Source organism: Staurois parvus, unplaced genomic scaffold (genome assembly GCF_062004578.1).
Source record: "Staurois parvus isolate SC_StPar_1 unplaced genomic scaffold, SC_StPar_1.0 ptg000025l, whole genome shotgun sequence".
Lineage (NCBI taxonomy): Eukaryota > Metazoa > Chordata > Amphibia > Anura > Ranidae > Staurois > Staurois parvus.
This window is the reverse complement of record NW_028317821.1, coordinates 25,374,264-25,399,592: the sequence shown is the minus strand read 5'-3', so window position 1 is coordinate 25,399,592 and position 25,329 is coordinate 25,374,264.

Here is a 25,329-nt window from a genome sequence, read left to right as displayed (position 1 = left end):
ACTCCACGTAATCCCAAGGGGTTCACATACTTTTTCTTGCAACTGTATATTGTACATTCACATCAGTCCCTAACCCTCAAGGGATGTACAATCTAAAGTCCCTAACTCACATTCATACATACACATGCTAGGGCCAATTTAGACAGGATCCAATTCACCTACCAGCATGTCTTTGGAGTGTGGGAGGAAACCGGAGTACCCGGAGGAAACCCACGCAACCACAGGGAGAACATGCAAACTCCAGGCAGGTGGCGCCGTGGCTGGGATTTGAACCAACGACCCTAGTACTGCCAGGCGGAAATGCTAACATCCAGAAGAATGGCAGAACCAAAGGTTTCCAAGCAAAATATTGCCCAGAGAATCACACTGCCTCCGCTGGCTTGCCCTCTTTCTACACTGCATCTGATGCCATCTGTTCCCTGGTTAGGCAATGCAAATGCACCCAGACCATCCATATGATTTAGAAGAAAATGTGATTCATCAAACCAGGCCACCTTCTTCCAATGCTCAAGTGGTCGAGTTCTGGTGCTTACTTGCCTATTGTAGGCACTTTTGGCTGTGGGCACCAGCACGGGACTGATCTGCGGCTATGCAGCCCCATACACAACAAACTGCGATGCCCATTTTTCTGCTTTCAACACATCAATTTCAGGGACAACATGTTTACTTGCAGCCTAATATACAGTATTTACCAACTTTGAGATGCCATTGTAATGAGACAATCAATGTTATTCACTTAACCTGTCAGTGGTCTGATCTGTGTAAGCTTACTTAAAATTCTCCTTTCATTCTGTAAGTGCTGCCTGTCTGCTGACCTTCTCTTTCCACAACTTTCCCTGCATATTTTCAAGCTTCTCCTCTGCTCTCTGCAATCAATTTCTAAGGACTACATACATACCCTCCAGTGCCAACAGGATTCATTGCTTGCAGGACATAAGGTACCATGGGGTATGTAGTCCTTAGTGCCCATGCTGACTCACTCCACCTCCTTAAACTCCTCCTCTCAGCACCTCTAGTTCAGAAGGCAGACACTGCGAAATGCGTGACACAGCAAGGCCTACTCACAGAGCATTGCTATTACTTGTCATAGAATTCAAGGAAGTAATTGTATGGAGATCTTCACAAAGCATGTTTATAAATTTTAACATCATTCAAATGAATAGAAGTAATCTAGAATAAATTGGAATGCATGTGGAAATGAATATTTGAGTTTACATTTTAACTATAGATATGCTTTAACAGAAATATAAAAGAAATTAAAACAGTATATAAAAACTCCAGGTAAAGAGAAAGAATGACCTGTTTCCACCTTGACATGAGGCGTAATGGTTATATAAACTTGGTTGATTAAAATCAATGAGGAGAAGTTCATTTTTAGCTCAAGTCAAGAGCCCTGTAATTGATAGTCACAACTGGCTTATCACATATTCTACAAGTTCCACTCAGAAATGAAATACCCAGTTGCTTCAGACTTCCAGGCTTTCCAGTCCAGCTCTGATTTGTGATATAGACTAGTAAGTCGATCATGCTGTAAACTGCCTACTTAATTAAGTATATTCAGTATTGGCTATAGCAATGTCTTCTGATTTGATGCCCAGTTGTTGAATTCTGCCCATTTACACATCTACAAACAATGAAACTTTTCCTCCAAAGTGATAAACCTAATAAATTAGATAACTAACTGAAATGGCTTACCAGTTCAAACACACAGCATCATTGTTGTTTTTGTTGGACATGTCCTAATTCTTTTCAACATATTTCCAGTTACAAAAAGTAAACACTGGGTCTCCTTTCATCACCATCTGGATATGAGATAGCTATCAAATGCATTTTTTTGCGTGACAAGCCTTAGTATTAGTAGCTGAAGAACATCCATGGAGGATGTCGAAAAAACCTATGCCAAAATATTTAATAGCCGAAGAACATCCATGGAGGATGTCGAAAAAAGCCTATGCCAAAATATTTCAGTGACCTGGTTACTGTATGATAGTTAGGTAAATGAAAGCCATCTGTGCCTATTCCTGTCCCACTTTCTTACTGCCCTTCAAATGAACTTAATATATAACATCCCAATTATGTGTTTGGTATGATACAATTCGAGAGTTTACAGTAAATTGAATCTTTTAGGTATAACTATTTCAGTGTTTATTAACCTTCTTACAGTTATGGTGCCCTTTTAAAAGTATTTTTAGTCTCAAGGCACCGCAGTCTAAAGGCTTGTTCACACATCAGGTTGAAGGACAGCAAAACCACACAGCGACATATCTTCACCACCTCTCAAATGCCTCTGCGAGCCATCTATTCACAGATCGGTGAGTGGCAGTCCTTGCTGCTATTGTGATCAAACCCTAAAAAAAGATAATCAGACAGGATTAGGGATCAGGAATAAAATCAATGTACAGACATACAGGGGTTAGACAAACAAATTTAAACACTACATGATTTGCAGGTATGAAAGTGACAGAATGATTTGCACTGAAAACGGAAGTGATGTAACATTCTTTGGCTTCCTCTGTGTGACGAGACACCTAGCTGACAGGCGGGAAGCCTAGCTTTCATCATTCAGTGCATGTGCTGTTAGAAATACAGAGTCGTGTCAGAGCTTACTGAGCTCCAAAGTGGGCAAATTGTTGGTGCCCACTTAGCTGGTGCTTCTGTGACCAAAGTTGACAATTTATTTGCCAAAGTACAGTATCAAAGGTGATGGACGCATATACAGTTTCCAGGAAAATGTAGTCTAATAAGCATAAGCACAGTTGACAAAGTCAACTGACCTAAAGTGACAAAAAGAAAATTGTGCAGGATTGTGACTGATTGAGCTCTGCACTTTTGCAGCAGTTATTTTCTTATTCCAGGTCACAATCCTGTGCAATGTCCTTTTGTTACTTTCGGTCAGTTGACCATGTCAACCGCGCTTATGCTTATCAGGCGATGTTTTCTCAGAAACTGTATATGCCGTCATATCCTTTGATACTATACCTTGTGGCACAGCAAATAAGTCAGCAACTTCAGTCTCAGAGGCACCAGCTAAGCAGGCACCAACAATTTTCCCTCTTTGAAGCTCAGTAGGCTCTGACACGACTTTGTATTTCTAACAGTGCAGGCAGTGAATGATGAAAGTGAGGCTTCCTACCTGTTAGCTAGGTGTCTCATCACACAAAGGAAGCCAAAGAATGTTACATCACTTCTGCTTTCAACGCAAAACATGTAGTCACTTTCACACCTGCAAATCATATAGTGTTTCAGTTTTTTTTATCTAACCCCTGTACATACACACACAAACACACATATACATACATACTTACACACAAATACAGTACATACACAAACATACTAATGCTTGACATGCTTTGCATACACGATCAAATGTACCTCAATAGGACATTTTACATCAGAAGAAATGCATAACAAGGAAAAACAGGTCAATTATAGTCATCTAAACTATTCCATTAACGTCAAAGGGAATCTGCTGACCTGTGTTAGATATGCACTTCAAATTCACATTAAACACAGGAAAAAAAACACCTGTTTACATGGACCCTTACAGTACAATATTTGAATTATTTCTGCAGAAATATTGGGCTTGTTCACAAAGCTTATATTATCAATGCAAACCCAAGTGCCTGGCAGTAAAACTAAAATTCTATGAGGTGTTTGTTGAGGAGAGCAGGAAAAGGAGCTATTGGAGGTGGAGAGCAGTAAAAGGAGCCATTGGAGGTGGAGAGCAGGAAAAGGAGCCATTGGAGGTGGAGAGCAGGAAAAGGAGCCATTGGAGGTGGAGAGCAGTAAAAGGAGCCAGTGGAGGTGGAGAGCAGGAAAAGGAGCTATTGGAGGTGGAGAGCAGTAAAAGGAGCCATTGGAGGTGGAGAGCAGTAAAAGGAGCCATTGGAGGTGGAGAGCAGTAAAAGGGGCCATTGGAGGTGGAGAGCAGGAAAAGGAGACATTGGAGGTGGAGAGCAGGAAAAGGAGACATTGGAGGTGGAGAGCAGGAAAAGGAGTCATTGGAAATGAGGATACAATTCCTAATCATGAAATAAATGATAGATTAATGAAAAAGAGAAACATTCAACAGTTTAATATCCATTTAATGCAAAACAATCACATTTCTCCATATATGCAATATTATTTTTTTCTAAATTGAACATATTTAAGATGTTAGAAAATTAATTTTCTTATACTTCTTAAGAACATAATTAATCATAAAAAGTTACAAAAGTAACCATAATTTGGCAGCTTGTATGTGTGTGTCTAAACAGTTACAACACTATATAGACAGAAACTTTTCAAACAAATATGAACACACTTAGAAGTACCAAATGACAACAATATGCTAATAAAATACAGCAATAGTTGTCCAATGTCCTCTGGGTAGTCCTATACTACAAAGATAGAATATATTTGGTTGAGTTTAACATATAGAGACATACATTCTTCTCTTCACCCCTGCACCCCTGCAGCCACTTGCTTGGGTGCGACATTTATAATTTTACTAATTAACATAAGAAAAAATTGTCTTGAGATGAAACTATGAATACAGTTAAAAGAGTTTATGCATCTTACTAAGGTGACTCTATAGTTTGTTCTGATTCTTTGCTATATCATGCTGAACATTTAGAGACATATTTATAAAACAGTAAATGTGACTGTGAGGGACACCAAGCGCAGGTATCCAGTGGCAGCAGGGATGACTAGGCCAGTGTAGCTGTACTTAGGAAACTGGAATCAGACAGAGTAAGATTAAAATACATTTTATTAATGCACACAACACCAACAGACTATAAGCAAATCAAAAGTGAAGAATAACCATGATAGTGAAGCAAACTAATCCAACAACCTAATTCTATACACTATATACAAGTGGAGGGAAGCTGACATAAACAGGGCATGATCAGTACTGGAATTGTGAACAAAGAGAGCAGAGATGGGGTAACAGAATACAGGGTACTAGATGGAAGGTACAGGATAAGGCAGGGATCAAGATAATCAGCGTACAGATATATGTCAACAGGCAAAAGGGGTTATATACAGTACCTAACCAGTAGCTAGCATCAGGTGAAGCCTAAGTACTGGGATCTGCTGACAGACGCCTGCTAGAGGCCACCTGGAACTGTGCCGTTCAGCTCTGGGAACCACAGTGCCACCAGCAAGTGATCCAGATCCTGAAAGTGACATTCCCCAAACATTCACAGATAGTGATTAATTCACATTTTATTAACCTCCCTGGCGGTATTCCTGAGTGTAGCTCAGGGTAAAGTTTCAGTACCACAAGCAGTAACCCCGAGCTACACTCGGGCTTACCATGCGGCGCTGCTCCGGGATCCCTCGATCACTTACCTTGTCCTGCGGTCCCGCGAAGACCCTCCTGCAGTGTCCCCGGCAATGTCCTCCGGCGGATGCCAGCATCTGTCTTCCGGGTTCCGTTCCCTGCAACGTCAGGACGTACGGGGATGGAACGGCGGGAAATCTGAAAATGACAGAGTGACATTCACTAAATTCACTAAAATCACATAGTAAAACATTACTGTATCAAACCATTTCACATACATTTTGTCCCAAGTGATTTGTCCTGTGCCCTGCCTGCATTTTTACCGTTCTTTCTGCCTGGAAACTGAGAAATGTCCATGGTGTCCAAAAAGCGTCCCTTTAGGTCACAAGCGGTTTTAGACCAGCTAGAGAACAGCGATAGTAAATTAGAACCACTTGCAGAATTGAGTGATAATGATTCGTGGGGAAATTTGTCATCAGACACTGAAAACGATTTTGCGACTTAGCTCAGTGATGTGCGATCTTGGCGCTATATTTCAAATTTCAGTGTTTTTGGTTTGATTACATTATTGAATTAAATTTATTATATTATTTTTTATGATTATTTATTAAATTATAATTTATGATTTCGTGTTTCAAATTTTAACATACCCGGGATGTTTACTAGACTCTTGTTCAGACAGATTTCAGTGAATTATTCCTAAAAATTACAGGCCTACAATAAACAAACTACATATTTCCATGCAAAAAAATGTACCGCTTTGAGCACAGAAATATGGACATAATCAGACCGCTAGGGAGGTTAAAACACTGTGAGCAGATATACTGTATGTACCTTAAATAGTACAACACAACCCCAAATTAACCCCAAACATAAAAAAATATTTGTAACAACAATATTACAGTCCAGCATCCCAATTTGTCATACTCACTTCCGTGAGCAAAAGTGCACAGTCTATTCCTTGCATCTTCAGTTACAACTTCTTAAAGTGGAACTGCACTGCACTTGAGCACCACAAACCAAAAATGCTATTTAATTCATTGTTAATATCCAAAGTAAACTCACCATCCTTCCAAGTCTCCGTGCTTTATTTTACTAAGAATTAATTTTTCCCTGGTATTTTTAGCAGTGGCCATCTTGAGTGAGGGCAGATGATTCATGTAGACTTTACTTCCTGGAATCCATTTGCCCTTAGCTCAGGCATTAACTGAGCTGAGAACCCTCCCTCTCCTACTGAAGGCTCCTGTGGGATGTGTGACATTTGCCTATTCATGGAAACCAGGAAGTAACTGAGGAAATGTAAAAAAAAAAGTTTAAAAAAAGTAAATATGATATATACTATATTGCCAAAAGTATTGGGACACCTGCCTTTACAGCTATAACAGCTTCAACTCTTCTGGGAAGACTTTCCGCAAGGTTTAGGAGTGTGTCTATGGGAATGTTTGACAATTCTTCCACAAGTTCATTTGTGACATCGGACAAGAATGCTTGGCTCACAGTCTCTGCTCTAATTCATCCCAAAGGTGTTCTATTGGGTTGAGTTCAGGACTCGGTGCAGGCCAGTCAAGTTCCTCCACCCCAAACGCACTCATCCATGTCTTTATGGACCTTGTTTTGTGCACTGGTGCGCAGTCATGTTGGAACAGGAAGGGGCCATCCCCAAACTGTTCCAAAAGCTGGGAGCATGAAATTGTCCAAAATGTCTTGGTATGCTGATGCCTTATGTGTTCTCTTCACTGGAACTAAGGGGCCAAGCCCTGAAAAACAACCCCACACCATAATTTTCCCTCCACCAAACTTTACACTTGGCACATTGCAGTCAGGCAAGTACCGTTCTCCTGGCAACCACCAAACCCAGACACATCCATCAGATTGCCAGACAGAGAAGTGTGATTCATCACTCCAGAGAACACGTCTCCACTGCTCGAGAGTCCAGTAGCGGCGTGCATTACACCACTGCATTCGACACTTTGCATTGTACTTGGTGATGTAAAGCTTGGATGCAGCTACTTGGCCATGGATACCCATTCCATGAAGCTCTTTACACACTGTTGTTGTGCTAATCTGAAGGCAACACAAAGTTTGGAGATCTTTAGCTATTGACTCTGTTGGCGACTTCTGCGCTCTGTGCGCTTCAGCATGTACTGTCATTTTACGTGGCCTACCACTTCATGGCTGAGTTGCTGTTGTTCCGAGTTGCTACCACTTTGTTATAATACCACTAACAGTTGACTGTGGAATATTTAGTAGTAATGAAATTTCATGGATAGACTTATTGCACAGGTGACAACCTATCATGGTACCACACTAAAATTCATAGAGCTCCTGAGAGCAACCCATTCTTACACAAATGTTTGTCCAATGATTTGGAGGGGTGTGCAATTACTTTTGGCAATATGATGTACTTTCCTATCTATTTACAAATGCTCGCAGCATAAGGATTAAAAATAGCCAATATTGATTGAGAGTGAAGTTCCACTTTAATATACTTGTGCTCACCACCACATGCAAAATATAATCTGCTGACCTCCTTAAAATGACCCCAAAATTTTATGAGATCACAACCAGCATGATAAACGTGATGCCATTTTCAGGTACATGTCCCAGCCATATATTGCTCCTTTATGTGGCTCATTTGGCTCCCATCCAGGCTCATCCACAGGTAGCTAAACATCCAAGCCACATAAAAAGGAAGGAAATAATAGTGCTCACTGCAGTTTTTTTTATTAAAATACCAATAAAAGCTCAAAATACACTCACAGGAAACATCAGCACAGCACAGTGCTGTATAGTGCTTTTTGCATACACAGCCTTATCTCCCTCTCTGTACTGGTCTCTACAGCCAGCAAACCCAATCACATGGCAAACTCACAGCATGATGGCAGCTTCGGTTCCAGGCTCTGTCCAATGTACATGCTATGCCTGAGGGCAGGGCTTCATCAGCAGAAATCCTTGGACTAAAGGCATACAGGGAACGAAGCCTGGAACCAAAGCTACCATCATGCTGTGGGTTTGCCTTGTGATTGGGATTGCTGGTTGATGTCCCAGAGCCTGCCCAGGCTCTGAAAAGATCACGATCATATGATTGGGATCCACCTAGAAGCCTGGACTGGCAGCTGGCCCATCCTCTGCTGGGAAACTGAGCCAGCCACTCCCATACCTCCCCAGCTCGGTGCTCCAGTGAGCATTTGACTTGAAAGACAGAGCAGAGAGCTTGTGACTAACAATCATCTCTCTCTGCAGAGGGGAGAACTGAGCAGTCAGCGGTGTTTAATTGCCCAGTTCTCCATGCAGAGCCTGGCGGGGGACAGGTGCAGCATTAGATTGATGCTGCATCCACCTAGATGGGTATAATTTTTTCTTTTTTTGTTTTTATGAAGCCCATACTTCTATTTTAATTAACGTTAAAGAAGAAAACATATTGTTATAAGACATTACTTGCTATAAGAAATCCAAATACACATGATCAGAATAAGCATATAAGTTAGACTATTATTTAATTTCCCTTTACATGAAGCATGACTATTGTGTTTTATTTTGATAGGATCTACTAGTCTACTAGACTACTCTATATCAGTGTTCCTCAACTGCTTTTCAGTCGAGACACCCTTTAAAACTATGCACAAACTCAGGGCACCCCATTCAAAAATGTAAAAACTAAACTAATAGTTTTACGCAATGCAGCAACATCCATACATGTAGGACACCCAAAGTTAGGGGTGATTTATTCCTTCACAAGAAATGCACCTTTATACACTGGTACTGACTAGTACTCCATTGTTTGTCTTTTTCCCCAGTTTCTTTCCCTCATTCGGTTAATGTGACCCCAGTGCTGACGGAGAGGAGCAGAGGAAGGGCAAACAAGAATACTGTGCAGGTGCCTGACCTCCTCCTTTGTAATAGTTGCAATAGTACACAATGAAAACCTGGGGCTTTGTGTAGCTGAAAGGCAGGCTTGATCCATCTCTTGGATTTTATTAAATTTTGGACAATTTTTAGGCATTGTGCCAAGGCATCCCTGAAGAACCCTAAACATACCCCAGGGTGCCTGGGCACCCTGGTTGAAAAAGGCTGCTCTATATACTGTTGTTTCTATAGCATTTATTATGTTTTTACATCTTTTGTGAGTTTGTATTGCTTTTTCCACCAACTCATAAATGTTTTCTGTTGTCAAATGTTTATTGCTGAATTTGATTATGATTTTCTCAATGCCAAAGTATGCTGAAATTAAAGGACACATGCCAGCTGAAGTGTTCTTAATAATGCATTCTCTTCTTCATTTGCCTCTCAGTGGGCTGAAAGACTTTGATACAAAAAATATTGTTTTATTGCATACAGTATATAGCTAGCATGAGAGAGTATATTTAATTACATTCAAAAGTATCAAAAATATAACATATGTTTTCCACATGAATTGCTTTTCGTTCCATTACCCACAAGGTGCTATGGTGTGATTAATAAAACAAACACTATCTAAGTACAATAAATAATAAAAGTCCTGAGTGATATAATTTCCATATGTTATTTCCACATTTCGACAGTACATAAATCTATCAGCCTTGTTATGAAATTAACCTCCATTTACATGGGAGTGGCAAAGGGAATGCATTTGTAGTTTGTTGCATGAACCATCAGTATAATAAAATTAACTACATACAAATTTATTTTTCTTGAATATAAGTAAATTGTTTGAGCCCCAGCATTTGGCCCTAGTGCATGAGGCCCTGGCATTCAGGTACAGGTGGAAGGCACAGGAGTACTATCCATCCCAACTGACTGCAGCCTGTTAAACTCTATGGTGTTTCTAAAGAAAGAGAAACAATTTACAAAATAGCAATAAGGCAGTCAAAATATATAATCTATCATCATATACACCTAATTACAATGAGGAATCTCTTGATAAAAGGTCTCAACCTCTGTCCCATGTACAAACTGAACTTGTGTAATCTGTTCTTGGATCTTTCTACAAAAATAACTCTCCAAAGTTATCATGCCAATAAACATTTAAAGATGGTTCCACACTCTACTTATGCTATTCTCTTCCTTTTGGATGAATCTGTATCCACTCTTGAAACAAGCATAAAAAAATGCTGTGCCACTAAATATTTTAAATATTGCTCCATGTCTTTCCTTTATGTTCCAGACACTTGTTGAGATACACCTCAACAAATTATGTGATGGAGAATATATCCCCGCATGCAACCTAACAAGAATAGAAAAATAGCACTAAAGAGCCTCAAACAAAACCCCAACAAAATTATAAAAAATGCTGACATAGGAGGAGTAGTGGTCATCCTAGACAATAATGAATATATACTATTGGACATTGGAGTTGTACCCCATGGAGAATTTCACTAAAAAAAAATTTCACTTTTATAGATAAGGGTTACATGAATAACGTCATTAACAAGAACTAAATATATTTTCTTTTGGTCAAAACTCAAATTATTTTGATCAAAACAATTATTTCCACTAACTTCAAATCTATCATAGTTCATTGATTTCCACTTACAGAAATGTGTTAAGCACCTTCTCTCATAACTTAGAGATACCACAGGACATCAGCGTGGTGTCTTTTATTTTCACATTTAGAAACACTGGTTAGTTTTTGGGTCTTTACACTTGGAGCCCACCTCTAAGTAAGGTACACTAAATACCAAGTTTCATTTTTTTTTAAAACATTCATCTGCAATTATGTTAAATTTTGTATGCGATTTTGTACCATTTAATCTACCATTACTATCCATTTACATCACCATCATTAACATTGCTTTTTAAATGGTTCTAGATACAGAAAGTTTTTTTTTTGCCTTAATGCATTCAAAGCACTAAGGTAAAAATCCTTCTGCATGCAGCATGTTTTTTAATTACATTCAGCCAGGAGCAGTGATTTTTTTTTTTAAATATGTAACTCCTTAGCACAGAGCATACACAAACATACGACCTCTCAGCGGTTGGGCCTTGGCACAGAGGGGCCGCATACTTGCATACCCAATGTAAACAAAAAATGTGCCGAGAGTGCGCGTCCTGCACACTTTTGGCAAATTTACCAGCGCCGCAAGGAAATGTCCTGATTGATTTCTGATCATGTGACCACCGTGACAACCAATCACGGTGGTCACATGACCCTAAACACCGCCTCACCTCCTGGCATCACAAACCCTTTAGAGGGCGCCAAGGGGTTAAAGTGAAACATTAAAGTGTTACTAAATTCAGGACCCTGCATTCACTACACCTGATCACCCACAGTACACAGAACATGGAAGTGTAATTATTTTAGTAAATATAAACTGCTAAATACGTTTTCTCATCGGCAGTTAGAATAGTGTTGTGACTTCTATCAGTGTCCAGCAGAGCACTGGTTAAAGCTTGTAGGAGGAGTTTTCATTCTCCCTTGATTGTCCTATGAAGCTGTAGGACCCCTGTCCCTCTGTCTGGACAGTGCTGATTGGTCCTGTGCTGATCACATGCATTCTCAAGAAAAAAATTTTTTCTAGCAATACACACCAAACTTAACATGTGCAGCTTGCAGATAGATTGGGGACAGTAGAAGAAGGGGAGGATCAGAGAAGACAGGATCAAACATCCTTTTTACACAATGTGGATTAACCCCTTAGGTTCCACAGTGACTATGCCAAACATGCTTTACTGCATATACAGACTGATTTTACTGTTGTGGGTTTACTAACACTTTTAAAACTTTTAGGCTAGGTTCACACTATTGCAGCTTTGCAGGATTCAATTGCTTCAGCATGGAAGTCCATTCATTTCAATGGGCTACTCTGCCTGTTTCAGGCAGTAAAAAGGTTCTCGCAGCATTTTGAAAATGCTGTGGCCGGGAATTTGCATGGTGCTTTTGTGTTTTTAGATGCATGGGGGTGCCATTAAGAATGAATGACAATCTTTGCACATTTTTAAAGTGCAGTGCATTTTGGCTGCAGGTAATAGTGGGTTTGGGAACAGGTGCGATTCCCACAACCACCTGCAATAGTGTGAACCTAGCCGTAAATACCATGCCTGGGTGGTGCGATGTCTGGAACACAAAATGCATTGGATTTTGTTCCCAATTATTGTTTGGAATAAACTTAATTTCAGACTTAAACATTTCATTGTGGCTCTTCAATTCCAGATTCCAGGGCAATAGTTGTAATCTCTCTGTGCATTAAAGTTTCCTTCCTATTATTCAGATACGCCACAGGGACAGGGACAATTAGCATGATATTGGTAGCAATTTGAACACAAACATGTCACCCATCTTCATCCTTGGGTTCCAGCAAAGTTAATCTAATTGCTAAGCATGCAATAAAAAGTATCCATGTCTTGCAGGCAGTAACATGGATAGTTGAAGAGAAACTCAACCAGGCAGTAGACAGAAGAGGATAAGGCTTGAGGGTGGATCGCCATGTGGTCAAAGGGAAGTAAAAAGGGGCATTTGCAGTAAATAGGGATTTTTTTAATGCAGCTATCATTTAGGAGTGAGGTCTTTAACCACTTTCAGGCTACAGAAAAAGCAACATATCCATCGCTGGTCTTTTGCCAACACAGGAGAGCGCAACCCCCCCCCCCCACAGTGAACACAGCAGATTGAGAATCCCGGTAATTGGGACCTGGTGATCATGTGATCGCTATGTGGTCACATGATCACAATAACAAAAGGTTTTATGAATCAAAGGGGGGGCATGGCCATGCAGGGCATGTGAGCAGCTGTGCTTTACTGAGCTCCCCCTAACCATCCTATCACCGATCCTGTACTGGTGAGATTTTTGCATTGTTCGTTGCTCCTGTACAGCGGTCCTGATCTGGAGCACCTCTACATCCCCAGGGTGAGCCTTTCCCTGCCATGATTGATGACCCGGAAAAGCAGGGAAGAGACGGCCGGCATGGACATCCAACATGGCTCTGGCAATCCACAGCCGCAACGTGTGCCCAGAGGAGGAGGTGATAAGCTGAAGGAGATATATATACACACAGAACCCCAGCGCATAGGAACCACCTCCAAAAACTTACACCCAGGTATTAGATTGCTGCTGTACACAGGTAAATGAAACCAAAAAAATATAAAAATACAAAAAACAGTGCAAATAAACACCTTACTTCAAATAATATAAACTTTAAGAGTGATAAAATCAATGAATGTCCAAATCAAAACATATATTTTATAAAAAATTATATAAAAATCCTTTTCCCAAAGGAAGAGATGAAAAAATAAATAATGGAAAAAACAAAAATGTCCAATCCAGGAGAATACTTCCACCATTGGAGAACGCCCTGTGGGTGGGGCGAAACACGTCAACGCACTTCCGGTCTGCCGTCTTGAAGTCCCGTGTCACATCCGATGAGTGGAACGCACGCCGAGCGGTGCGTTCCAAGCGGCCATTTTGAAAACTGGCTGAATGTTAGCCTGTCATCCCCTGCTGATCAGACTGTGAGGTCTCTACTATGAAGCTTGGAAACATTGGATTTTATGTGAGCCTATGAAGGCAATAAAATGCTGTTTTTTCATCTGACAAAGTGGTCTGGCTATGTTTTTTAGCAATATATATTAGTAGCAGGATTACACTATTTCACATTTCTTTCCCTTGCACTGCTGTGGAGTCTGGAGTGAGGACAAGGCAGGAGCCAGTGGAAGAAATTCTTCCCAAATCCTATATGATGGAAAGGAGTCCAGGAGTGTTAGAGGAGGATTGGGATCCCTATATATCCCAAAAGATGTATTACTCACCTTTATCTGGTGAGTGCGGTTGTTATTGGTTTTCGCACTGGTGAATGGTGGAAGTATTCTCCTGGTTTGGACATTTTGTTTTTTCTATTATTTATTTTTTCATCACTTCCTTTGGGAAAAGGATTTTTATATTATTTTTTATAAATATATGTTTTGCTTTGGACATTTTCATTGATTTTATCACTCTTAAACTTTATATTGCTTGAAGTAAGGTGTTTATTCGCACTGTTTTTTGTATTTTGATAAGCTGAAGGAGACCGCTGGAAGGTCTGGTAAGCTGGGCCGCCCTGCGGGGAAGGAGGGCTCCAGGGACATGCTGTATTATAACCAGAGGATTACAGGGTCATTGGGCCCAGATGTTCAGGGGACTCCCACCCTTTCTCCCCCTGTGCGGCCTACTACACCATTGCAGCAGCAGCATATGGGAGAGGAGGTGGATGTGAGGGCTGAAGGGGGGGGGCTTAGAAGGACATTAATAATATTGAGCAGGAGCAACCTACTGTGTCCTTAAGGCTGTGAACACCCGTTCAGATGTTATGGACGAACTAGTCCATTATTACACTAATCTTTACTCTTCTAAATCTGCATTTACACTAGAGGCCCTAGATGAATGTGTTGGAGATACCCCTTTACCTACACTTGCTCCTACTCATAAATCTTATTTAGACTCTCCTATTACAATAGATGAGCTTGTCAAGGCAACTGCTCTGTTCCCGAACAACAAGGCTCCTGGGAATGATGGTATCCCAACAGAGGTATATAAAGTGTACGCTGAAACCTTGCTACCGCGACTGTTAACGGTGCTTCAGATGGCTTATGACAGGGTATCTCTGCCTGCCTCTGTGACCAAGGCCACAGTGGTCTTGCTACTTAAGCCGGACAAGATGGCCACTGACCCAAGTTTCTATAGACCTATATCCCTATTACAATCTGACGTAAAGATTCTGGCCAAAGTATTAGCTCTTTGTTTAAATAAAGTCATTACTACTATCATAAACCCTGATCAGGCTGGTTTTATGCCACACAGACGTCCACCACTGTTAATTTACGCAGACTGTTTATTAATATGCAAGCACTTGCTGACAACAAGGGCCGTAGAGCGCTTCTGACGTTAGATGCCACTAAGGCATTTGATAGCATAGAATGGGATTTTTTATGGCGGATTCTCGCGAGATTTGGTTTTGGCAACCGGTTTATAAATTGGGTGAAACTTCTATATCACTCTCCCTGTGCTGCAATTAGACAGAGCGGAGCAATTTCCTCAACTTTTTACTTGGCCAGGGGCACCCGTCAGGGATGGCCCCTTTCCCCGCTTTTGTTCACACTGGCCATCGAGTCTTTGGCGGCACAAATTAGGGCTAGTATAGAGGTTGAGGGTTTCAAATATGGTACTCATCAAGAAAAAATATTGCTATATGCTGATGATATCTAGCTTCTGCTTGGAGACACTGGACCTTCCCTGTGTACCATTATGCATATAATTTCATAATTTAGCCATTTTTCGAGGCTAATCATTAACTGGTCTAAATCGGCACTGTTGCCACTGGATGGGGTCACGGATCCCATGGTGCCTACTTTCTGTACGGTGGTGACTATAGCCTCCTTCAAATATTTAGGTATCCCCGTTAGTGCCGATTTCCTAGATTATTGTCACCTTAACGTAGCTCCCTTGTTGAATCGATTTAAAGATTAGGTCAAGATATGGTCCAAATTCTGGTTATCTCTGGCAGGTAGAGCAAATCTTATAAAATTATATTTATGCCTCAATTGTTATACTTCCTTCAGAACTCCCCAGTCATGATTCCATTGAAAACATTTGCAATCAAAAATACTATTTCTTGCTCGTTGCTTTGGGGTCCGTTCACCTCGGCTTCGGCTGGAACAATTGCAGCGTCCCAAGGATATCTTTGCCTAACCCATGGTTGTTCTACCTTGCTAGTCAGTTGCAGTATTTTCATAGAGGCAATGTCTGCTACTGTGTAATGTGGAGGCACGAGTAAGTATGACTCATTAGAGAGCTCATGCTTGAAAAGAACTTGGAAGTTCAACATATTCGATCAGGGGCCGATTGCCAGCATATGCGTTAGAGAGTGAGGCCCAGGGTGTTGGGCATAGAGATGATATACTTGAGTGTAAGGTTATGACCATTCTGCTTCCACCTGTTGGGGCCTGTTGGGTGCTGGTAGGTGGGAGTCTGCTGGGATGATGTTCCACGTTTTCAGTAGCTCGATGCCTGCTTCTAGAGATTTGATTGTGTAAAATCTGCCTTGGTGTTTGATGTTTCGTTTCGTGGGGCAGCCCCATTGGTATCTGATTCCATGATTCCGTAATGCTTTAGTTATGGTGACAAGATTTTTATGGTTGGAGAGTGTGGCTTTGGGTAGGTCTGCAAACAATTTGATGTTTGCTTGGGCTGAGGGAGTTGAGGTAGAATTTATTGCCGCTATCATTATTCTTTCTTTCACGTGGTAAAAGTGTATGCAAGCCAGTGTATCCCTAGGGACTGCCGCTGGTAGAAATGACGGTTTAGGGATTCTATGTGCTGGGTCTATAGCCAGTTCTACATCTGTGAGGGTAGGGATGAGATTTTTCATATATTGTTGAATATATGGGACTATGGCGTCTATAGTGACGGATTCTGGGATGCCACGGAATTTGATGTTGTTTCGCCTGGAGCAATCTTCTAAATCTGCCAATTTGAGATTGATTTGTTCAGTGTCGGCCTTATGGTCTGTGTGTGCATCTATGAGGTCAGTATGTGCGGTACACATTTCTCCTAGCTTGTTCTCGATATGGCGGATACGTTTTTCTTGTTTTTGAACCGTATTTGAGATTTGAGATAATGATGCTGTCAGGTCGTTATGTAGTGGAAATCTCTGTTATATGTTGGTCAGAAGCAGGATAGGATTCGATTAAAGATGGAGCATTAACTGTCAGAATTGTAGCTGAGAGATAAGGTTGTCTGTCAGAGGGTGATCCTGTGTCCAGTCTGGGCCTGGATTTTGCAGGGCTACTGGATGTAGGAGACAGGGGGGGAGAGAACTCACCCGGATCCCCTGGATATAATGATTCCTTCAGCCTGGGGTCTGGAAGGTATTCTGCATGGTGTGCTGCGTTCTCCCCTTCATGTGCTGAGAGGCCATTCTGTGTGCAGCGGGCGCCATTTTGGCTGCAGGGGCTGAGTGCAGGGAAGAAGTTTGTCATCTTCCCTGGATGCCTCGGAGATTTGCGGCGGCGGGTCATAGCCTGTTCGGGTGCTGAGAGGTTAATATTGCTCCCTGTGGGGTTTATAAACCCTGGGGTTATAGTGAGTAGCTAACGAGCTGGCAGATGGACAGAACTCACCTCACTGAGCGTCCATCTCTGGAGCTGGCCGCGCATGCGCCCCGATGACTCTGCTCTAAAAGTGATGTTGTATTGCACTGCCTCTGGCTCTTTGCCTGAGGGTCTGGAGGCTCAATCTTTTTGTAAACCTAAAAAATCATTCCCTACATATCGCCTAATGCAAAAAATTTGACTTAAGGTTAAGCAGTTACAACAGATTATGGGTCATACGGTTTATAGTCCTATATGGAACAATGCAACAATACCAGAATTAGCCAAAATTACAATATGTTTCTAAATGTAAAGCTAATGGCATCACTCACTTGAAATATATATTTAGCAATGGTCAGCTTCTCTCCTTTGATGTATTGCAGTCTAGATATAAACTACCATCCACTATGCTATTTTACTATTTGCAGTTAAAACATGCAGTTACTACTCAGGGCCCATCTGCCTTCTGGCACTCCTCTCCTGCCCCTATTTTTAATTACTTACAGTCTGCTACTGCGACTAGCAAAAAATGACTTGATCATTAAGGGGAGTAAATCTTCTGGAGGGCAAGTAGTTAAAGAAACATTCATTCCAACAACATACATACATATATATATACTGTACATACATATTTTATTGCAAGATTAACATAATTCAGTTTGAGGTTTATGCCATTAAATTTTTAACATATGAAAAGAAGTTTTGTAATTTTAATTGATGGTTAGATCCATTCATAAGAGAGGGAAAAAATATAGGTGTCTGGAGTTGAATACAAATGCAAAAATGCTAAGAATGTCCCCTGACATTCTAAACGGTTTCAAAATGAAAGTCGATTTCCCAACATGTACAATTTAGCTTAGCTCTGACAGAGATGTCTCATAAGAAATGCAGGATGATTTATGCATAACTTAACTATCATCTAAATTGATGCGACAGGTACAAGAAAATCATTGTCATGTCCAAAAGTTCCTGTAGTATTTCCATTTAATAAACATAATAGACAAATGAATAAAGTTCAGTAATTTTTAAGGTATAATATGTTTGAGTTCATGGAGTTGGATTGCTTAAGGAAAATAGGCCGTTCACTTTGTAATGGAATTTTCCCTTAGGTTAGTGAATGTGGTAAAAATTGCTTTGCAAATAATATTTCACTTTGCAAAGAAAAAACAGTATTTTGCTTGCACGTGATTTCTTTATGGAAGTCAGCAGAGCTTCATCTCATACACTAAGCTCAAGGAAATTCCCTTGCAAAGTAAAAATTCCCTTACAGAGTAAACAGTCTTTTTGCCCTTAGTAAATGAACCCTTATATCGCTTGGTCACAAGTTCTAGTTCACTTAAGAAACCAAGTTCCTTTTTTGTTTAGGTCAAGATCCTTGCATTTCCGAATTGAATTCAGTGCATCCTGGTTTACCTACACTAAATTCCATATTGATGATCCATTCTTTTCTCAATTTGATCCTTTATTTAATTAATTCCACAGCTGTTTCTTTAAAACTTTGACAAGACATGTTTGCTTTGTATCTATTGTTATAACAGCTGAACAAAAAGTTCTTTGTCTGTTGACTGACTGTTGGAAATAAAATTGGCTTTTAAGCTTTAGCAGATGCAGGCTTTTTATAAAAGCTTACATATCTGCTTAAGATCTCCGTCCAATAATGTTGTTTAAAATCCAAAAACCACTCATGAGAAAGACATAGACTACTAGTTGCAAAATATAAAAAATTATCGGTACCTTAAGGTGTATTATTGAAAAAAATAAAATATTGAAATTTTTAGAATAAAGGTTTAACTACAGCTAAGATTTGTATTTGTTTTGGATAGAATGGGGAAGAGTTAGAACCTCTGCCAGACTCATATTGCATTTCTGTACATCCAGTGGTAGTCAATGGGACAGGAAATTTAGAGAATCTCTTCAATGGGGCCACTGAATGTAATCAACTTATTTTTTTCAGTAAGTGTGAAGAAGGATAACAACCTCTCTTACAAGTTATTGTTCTCTATGTCCTTACAGAGATTTCTTCTTCTTCCTGACCCAATGACAGTGTTCACCCAGGCAAGAGGTGAAAGTGACATCAGTAAAAAGCTGTCAGAGTTTCCATCCCTACTTCCACTTCAAAAAGTAAAGGTCTTTTATTTGCAGAAAGGTGCTCCAATTCATTTATCTGTCAGTTGGCTTCAACTTCTTCAATTTAGAGAAACAGATTAGATATTCTAAACTTTTTCTAATCCAACCATTAAGTATACCCTGTCATGTGTCAAAGCCTACTAAGATAACGTAGGAACCGAAACCTCATCACGCATATTTCTGAAGCCCATCCATCCACTCACTATTGTGCCTTTACTATAATATCTTCTATCCTTTTTTGGCTTTCCTTTCTCCTCTCTTTGTTCCAGTACCTGTTAACATGATGTATAGTTGAATACAATTTTGTCTCCTACCCTAACATGTATGGTAATAACAAACCAATGATATTACTGACCTGAGGTATTGTAATCGATCTGTTTCCACTAAATTCTGGATATCATATTGTCCTCATATTATTAATAAAATAAACTAAATGATCTAAACGTTTTAACACATTTGTAGCACATTTTCTCTCTGCGTGTTTGAGGATAGCCCCCTAGGTGGTATGGCAGGTTTGCATTTCACTTCTCAGGGTAAAATCCTTGGCTTATTGTGGAGTAAATACTGAGTTAGGCACCAGTCACTTTACTCTATTTAAAGGCTTAATTTTGCTCAATAAATTCTGAAGAGATTGTTAAGACACATGATAACCTAAGTAGGGATTGCTTGTGGCAGTTAAGAATGTTGTTGGAGCAGCCAAACGAATTCTTATGACCCTATGTAAGCAAATTCTCCATACAGGTAGTTATCTTCGTACCCCACTCCCAGTAGATGAACCCTCCAGCAGGGCGACTGAAATTCTTGAAGCTTTTATCATCAGGGCCCTCAGCTGGAGCAAGGCCTAGGAAAGAAGGTCCCTCCACTGTGGCATCGTCACCATGCAGAAGTCCAGGAGGGATGATCCCTTCTCCTAGATTGTAAGCTCTAACAAGCAGGGCCCTCTGTTTCCTCTTGTACCAAATTGTATTGTAACTGTAATGTCTACCTTTATTTTCTAAAGCGCTGCACAAACTGTTGGCACTATATAAATCCTGTATAACAATAATAATAACAAAAGTTTTCAATGTATATTTATCACCTACACGCACTCATACCACTGGACAATAACCCTCAGAGATTGGCTTAGACAGATACATTTTCACAATTTAGAAATAGTTAACTTCACTCTAATTATGTGGAAGAATGCAATACAGTAAACAGAAATGATTAAGGTCCCAAGCTTATGAGAAACCTAAAAAAAATTGTGAGAACGCTCAAGATAACTGCAGCCTAGCTACAAAAAAAGAACTACATTTAACTAGTGGCATTCTAGCTTAAAGCGGAACTAAAGTATAAATTTAAATAAATGCAAGCACCATTTATTTTATATTATTATATATGTTTTTTTCTGTTTTCACTTTGTGTTGTAGCAGGTTTGACCAAACTACATTATATTTAATGCATGCAATCAGAATTTGTATTTTACGATTATTAACTGTATTCATTATGCTAATTATTGCTGCCATGTGAGTATGTAAACATTTGCATATTAGATTTAAGCTCTAACTTTGCAAAGAATAAAGCTCCACTCCTATGACTGGAGAAGAGCCAGCTCTTTATATACACAAATAGACAAATTTCACTTAATCCACCCAGTATGGAGCCAAAATAATCAAACTGAAACAATGAAATTTAAAATAAAAGTCGGTTAGAAGATATTTCACTCCTCACAGTAGAGCTGAACCAGATGATAAATATTTTTGAAGAGGATAAACTATATAGAAAATCCTTCATCATAAATACGGATAAAAATGTTTTCTTTATAAATACATGTGAAAGTGTTTCTTACCTTTTAACCCCCAGGGCTCTGCAATACTGAAGAGTCCTTGTGTCAGGTGAAAAGGCTGTTAACCCTCAGAAAATGTATCACAGTTTGGAGATATTATTTCACAGTGCTGTGAGATATTGGGGTTGGTTTACTAAATGCAAAGGGGCTTTTCACTTTGCAAGGGCATTTTCACTTACCTTAGTGTATGGGTTTAAGCTCTGCTGACTTAAATCATCCAATCATGGGCAAGCAATAGTACTGCTTATTTTTTCTCTTGCACATGTTTGGGTAGTCTTTGCAAAGTGAAACTTCACCACAGACACTAAGCTAAGGAAAAAATTCCTTTGCAAAATGAAAATGTTTTTGCAAAGTGAACAGGCAATTTGCCTTTAGTAAATCTATCCCATTATCCCAGAATTGTGTAATAATATATCAAGATTATGAAATATTATCTCAGAGGTCTCTGAGATAATTGTTTTGATTTACTAAGACACATGAACAAGAGCAAGGATAAATCTCTTGCGTCACACACTAGCATGTGTAAATATTCCTTAAAGTAGTAGTAAACCCACTTTGTATATTTTTACCTACAGGCAAGTTTGTAATAAAGCTTACCTGTCGGTAAAATGAATATCTTTTAAAAGTGCACTGTTTAGGAGATATTCAACTTTTTTTTAGCAGCCAGCACATGCGCTCTGAAGGATTCCCATGATGTTCCTTCAGAGCACTGTGCTGTGTCCTGAGGCTACCTTGCGCATGTGCGGGAGTGACATATTCGTGACCCAGCTAGTCAGATGGCCGGAGCTCGCAAACCCAGAAGGAAGACCAGGTGAAGATGGAAGCCCAGTCAGCAGTGACAACACGCTGCTGGAGGGCAGTAAGTTTTACATAATGTGCTAGTATGCAATGCATACTAGCACATTATGTCTTTACCTTGCAGAGATTTTATTTTTATTTTTTTATAATAGTGGATGTGGGCTACTACCGCTTTAACCTATCTCACTGAGCCTAACCTCTCTTAACTGATCTTAACTGTGATCCCTTAACCTACCTCAATGCTTACTGTGTCATCCTAGTTTGCTGTGTATGTTGAACATCTAGGTAATGCTTCATTTGTATGTTTTGTGTGTGTGTATCAAAAATATACCTGAAAAAAAGCTAATATGAATGACTCACTGAGAAATGAGATGCACAAGGAATGAGGAGCCAAGAAAGCAGCAGGCCTAAAAAAAAGAAAAATTAGGTACGCATGGGTATTTATCAGGGGAACCTCCTATCCAAGCACAAGTGCATATAATCTCTTACAATAGCCAGGGCATGAACCTCTGCACTGGCACCCACCACATATGGTTCCCTAAGGCTTTTTATATGATTACAATCACTTTAACCCCCCTGGCGGTATTCCCGAGTATAGCTCACGGTAAAGTTTCAGTACCAAAAGCGGTAACCCCGAGCTACACTCGGGCTTACCATGCGGAGCTGCTTCGGGATACCTCAGTCATTTACCTTGTCCTGCGCTCTCACGATGTCCCTCCTGAAGTGTCCCCTGTAATGTACTCCAGCGGATGCCGGCATCTGTCATCTGGGTTCCATCCCCTGTGACCGTCGGGATGTACGGGGGGACGGAACGGCAGGAAATTTGAAAATGACAAAAAGTGACATTCACTAAAATCACATAGTAAAATATTTCTGTATCAAAGCATTTCACATACATTTTGTCCCTACTGCTTTGTTCTGTGCCCTGCCTGCATTTTTACTGTTCTTTCTGCCTGGAAACTGAGAAATGTCCATGACGTCCAAAAAGCGTCCCTTTACGTCAAAATCGGTTTTAGACCAGCTAGAGAACAGCGATAGTAAATTAGAACCACTTGCAGAATTAAGTGACAATGATTTGTGGGGAAATTCGTTATCAGACACTGAAACGATTTTGCGACTTTGCTCAGTGATGTGCGAACTTGGCGCTATTATTAAAATTTCAGTGTTTTTGGTTTGATTATATTATTGAAATAAATTTATTATATTATTATTTTTTATGATTATTTATTAAATTATAATTTATGATTTTGTGTTTCAAATTTTAACATACCCAGGATGTTTATTAGACTCTTGTTCGGACAGATTTCAGTGAGTTATTCCTAAAAGTTACAGGCCTACAATAAATAAAATACATATTTCCATGCACAAAAACGTACTGCTTTGAGCACAGAAATATGGACTTAATTAGACTGCTAGGGAGGTTAATGCAGTTTTATGTCTACATGGTATAAGGATTACTAAATGCTAAAAACAGGAAGATACTGTATTTTGATTTTTATTGTGTTCTGCTCAGGATTTTGACTTTGACCTTTCATTCCTGAATAAATTAAACATATTTAAAATGTTGACTATGGTTGGATAGACCTTGATAGATGTTTGGGGAAAGTCACATTTTTTTTTTTAGGCACATCATGGCTTAGTCAGCAAATACTGCCACGGCAACTTCAACATTTGGGCTCAGGGATTAATTTACGACGGTAATGATCTCTGGCAAGAATTCCCAAACACGCTTCTACTTCAACCTCTGGTACCATCTGCACCCAACTAGATACAAAACCTGAAAATAGGGAGTGCACTGTACTTATGGTAAAAGAGTAAACCTGATTTAAACCCCAGCTGCTGAACACCAAACTCTAATTCATATGCGGACAATAGTAGTACCAGACAAAAGGAAAAAAGGTGCAGTATTCTGAGGCCTATATCAACTAAAAAAAATAATACATAATATTTTGAAATAAAGTGTAATAAACAAACTCTTGTGCTTGTGACCACCAGATGATGTAACCCCCTAATGCAATAAGAAGGTTTCACTATGCCTTCTCCAGCTCCACAGTGTATCCTTTTTGCCCACTGTCTTCTCCGGTTATGCCATTTCTTACCAACCTCCAGTAATCTCCTAGATAGCTGGCACAGGAACAAATGTCCTCATGGGATGATTTCTTTTCTATTTCTGGTTCAGTGACAACAAAAATATTGGATTTCACATTCAGTCCTCTTTACTACAGATGAGCTTGTGCGACCTGCAAAATAAGGGTTACATCATCTGGTGAGTGTGGTGTCACTAGGAGAAGTGTGGCACTCAGTATTCACAAACACAAGAGTTTGTTTATGACACATTGGAAGTAGATACACAGGTATTCTTATTACCCTTGGATGATCATGAGGTGGCTCCATGTGATAGCTTAGTGGCATCTTTGATGAGCAATTTTTAATATTCTTTTATGCTCTCTTTCTACTGGGGTGGGTTTGTTTAGATATAGGCTCACATATTTGTTCTTTGCTATCTTTACCCAGGTCAGACTTACTAGGCTATTCATTACTATATTATATATTTGAATTGAGCCCCTACATTAATAATTCATACGTCTGAGCTATATATTAGACTACCTCTTTGTGATCAATAACAAGCAGTAGATCTTCTTTACTATTTATGGCCTCTATTATACTCGATAGGTCCCCTCATTGGCTGCTATAATGTGGTCCTTGCTGGTGGATGGTTCAACAGGGCATCTCTGCATGTGCTCTTCCTGACAGAGCATCCTCATTCAATTTTCTACAAATATTTGTCATTCATTATTCAATGTGGTGCACTTTGTAAGTGTTTGAGTAATCAACTTTTTTCACAGATTTTTAAAGTGATGCTATGTATTATGTTCACATTTATCTGATATGTTGTTATGTTTTAGACCTGACATACTTATTCCCTGATGAAGGAAACATGAGTTCCATAACGTGTTGAATTTGTCTGGACAATATCACTGTACAAGCTCCTTTGGGTTGCTAGCCCATTTGTCAATTGATGTATCACAAACTGACAGGTTTTATGCACACTGTGTACAGTGCATCCAGAAAGTATTCACAGCGCTTAACTTTAGCCAGATTTTGTTATATTACAGCCATATTCCAAAATGGATTAAATTAATTTTTTCCCTCAACATTCTACAAACAATATCCCATAATGACAACCTGAAAGAAGTTTGTTTTGAAATCTTTGCAAGTTATTAAAAATAAACGAAAAAAAAAACATGTACATAAGTATTCACAGCCTTTGCCATG